The following is a 2,962-nucleotide window of genomic DNA, read 5'->3' on the forward strand; positions in this document are numbered from 1 at the left end:
TAGATGAAGATCCAGTAAAAAGGCCATAACACATCCATGCGTCTATGATTATTAGGGACGGAACTAGGGTGCAAGTGCAAGCACCCGTCACCACCACCAACTTTGTTTCAAGGGAGTAGTTGTCTAGATATATCCATTTCAACATCAGCTGAATCAACTGATGTGGGACGGAGAGAGTACAAATTATCGTGGTATGCGCAAGGATGACGCGTACTCTTGCTCTAGACTGTACTGGCGTGTGCCATCGTGACCAGCCGCCGGAACAACGCCTCCATGCCAATCTCCTCCTACTACATCACGGTGAGATCGAACTACTTCATCCTTTCCTGGAGCAACCTTCCGTGCCCTCAGGAATTGTAACCTCATCTCCACGTCCTTCATGCTAGGTCTCTTCTGCCCTCTCAGGTTCAAGCACTCTCGCGCCAAGAAAGCCACGTGCTTGATCGCCTCTATATCTTCTTCCCGCAGAACCTGCTTATCCACTATCTCCTCTAGAGGCCTCTCCCCCATAGCCCACAGGAAGTAGTTGGACAAGTTCTGCTTCTCGCCATTCTCGTTCTCAATGAGCGGCTTCTTTCTCATCAGCAATTCGACAAGAATCACCCCGAAACTGTAGACATCGCTCTTCTCGGTTAATCGGCCCGTGTGGTAGTACTCCGGATCCAAGTAGCCAAAGGTGCCCTGCACGGCAGTGACCAGATGTGTCTGGTCAATCGGTATCGACCTCGACGCACCAAAATCCGAAACCTTTGCCGTATGGCTGTCGTTCAGGAGCACGTTCATGGACTTGATGTCTCGATGAAGTATCGACATTGAAGCTGCCGAGTGCAGGTACGTGAGCGCGCCCGCGATCTCGGTGGCGATCCTTAGGCGCTCCTCCCAAGGCATCGGCAGAAGCCTACCATCTTGCGCCCCGTTCAAGAGGTCGTAGAGCGTGCCGCTGGAGACGAACTCGTAGACGAGCAGAGGGACCTCGGACTCCAGGCAGCATCCATGGAGCTTCACGACGTTCCGATGGTTGATCTGCGACAGGATGGCAACCTCGTTGATGAACTGGTCGATCTCGGCGCTCGCCACCAGCTTTGCCCTCTTGATGGCGACAACGCGCTGGTCCATCAGGATGCCCTTGTAGACCGTCCCGTGGCCGCCACGGCCGACCACGCGCGAGTGGTCAAAGTTGTTGGTCGCCTTCTCTAGCTCTTCCAGGGAGAATATCTTGGTGCTGTCACTGGCACTTGGGTCAGAGGAGACGAGCTGTTCAAGGAGGATGCCCTTGTTCTTGCGAAAGTAGCTCTTCTTGAGCTGTTTCTGGACGCCTTTCTTCCATCTATGGATGATAATGATCGTAATCACGGCAAGAAACAGAATCCCCGCGCCAGAGCTCAGTCCAATGGTAACACCTGCGTCACATTGCATTGGTTTTACCACCGTGTTAGCAATCATTCACTTTCAGAAGGAGTGGACTCGGATGATCTTGCAAAGTGCAACTAGCTGAATTTGCTGAAAATCAAAATGCCGTACCTAAGATAACATTGGATGCTTTGCACTTCCTTGCAATAATGTCAAAATCTGTCCCACGCGGGCAACCAAAGCAAGTAAAACTTCCGAGGCTATTCTGACAGATTCCATTGCAAGTGTATTTATCTGGCTGCAAGCACTCGTTGATATCTGCAAATGGCACGAAGCAGCATCAGAAAGTAAACATAAGAAAAGAATTCCTGCGATCAGTACTAATTCCCTGGGAATGAAAAGAAAGGGCTCATTCGGTTTGGAGAAAACCAAAACATAGAAATTATCAGTAATACAGGAATATGATAGGATGACTGTTATGGCGCTGCTAGAAGGAGGGCGCGAGAAGGCCGGCCGGGGGCCTTTTTGCCCACGGCCGGGCAAGAGGGAAGAGATTTCCTTCTTAATTCTTGCTTGATTAGATTGATACATCTCCTCTCTTTGCGAGTTTACTTTGACTCCCAAGCAAGGCTTACTTGACCCCTAAGCAAGTGACTTTTATCTCTAATTAACCCTAAGACTAATGGACCCATTACGTACTCTAACACTACACCCCACCTGGACATGCAGCTTGTCCTTGAGCTGCAACCTAACCAACTTATAACCATGACTCGACGCAACACAAACCTAACACCTAAAAACAAGCCTTTTACATCTCGGCTTGTTTTATTATTCTGAACCTAAAATGGACTGGGACGCTTTATTTTGGACCCCTTAACAAAAAGTGGACACCATCCGCACGTCGGACGTGCACGTGTACAACCCCCTGGATCCCATGGACACCACAAGAGTGACCAGCAGAGGCGCCCTCGTGGCGGCCGGTGGCGGAATGCAGTGGTGCTACGCGGTGCGCTGCTGTCGGTGACACCATGCCTTCTCCCTGCCGGACGGCTATTGGATTGCACCGCACAGGGAAGAGTGGAGGGCTTGCGATGGAGAATGACGAGGAGGCGCCGATGTCGCAGACTTTAAGATCGCTGCCCGCGGGGAAAACAGCATACCCGCCGCCCGTGGGGGAAACCGCATGCCCAAGATCCCCGACACAGCGGATGAGATCGAGGTCCTTTGCGCAGTGAAGGGTAACTTGGAGGAGCGGCAGCTGCAGACCACGCATCTCCCGCACACGCCGCCGCGCTAGGAGGCCGCGCGCAGTAGCCTGCAGCCTCGCCGCCGCCGACACGTGGCGGGTAGCGATCCAAGACGGAGGCGGTGACGGCGACGGCGGGGACTGGACTTGGTGAAGCGGGACTCCCGCCGGCGCGGTCGATGCGGGGCCGGAGCTGACCGGCGATGGCTGTTGCAGCTGCAGCGGCTGCTGCGGCAAAGCGCCGGGCGCGGCGGCTGCCACTGCAGCCAAGGCTGGGCGGTGGTGGCGATGGATGGCAGCTGCAGTGGCCCGGCGAGCGCGGCGAAGGCCGCCTGGTGCGGCGGCTGCCACGGCAGCCACGGCGGC

The 2,962-nt window shown here is 54.4% G+C and overlaps 1 pseudogene; it reads right to left on the minus strand.

Moving 5' to 3' along the window:
• Positions 1 to 168: 168 nt before the first annotated feature.
• The window catches only part of LOC123046078 (wall-associated receptor kinase 1-like), a 9,393-nt pseudogene continuing 6,599 nt past the window's right edge, over positions 169 to 2,962 (minus strand).

This window comes from Triticum aestivum, chromosome 2B (assembly GCF_018294505.1).
Source record: "Triticum aestivum cultivar Chinese Spring chromosome 2B, IWGSC CS RefSeq v2.1, whole genome shotgun sequence".
Taxonomy (NCBI): domain Eukaryota; kingdom Viridiplantae; phylum Streptophyta; class Magnoliopsida; order Poales; family Poaceae; genus Triticum; species Triticum aestivum.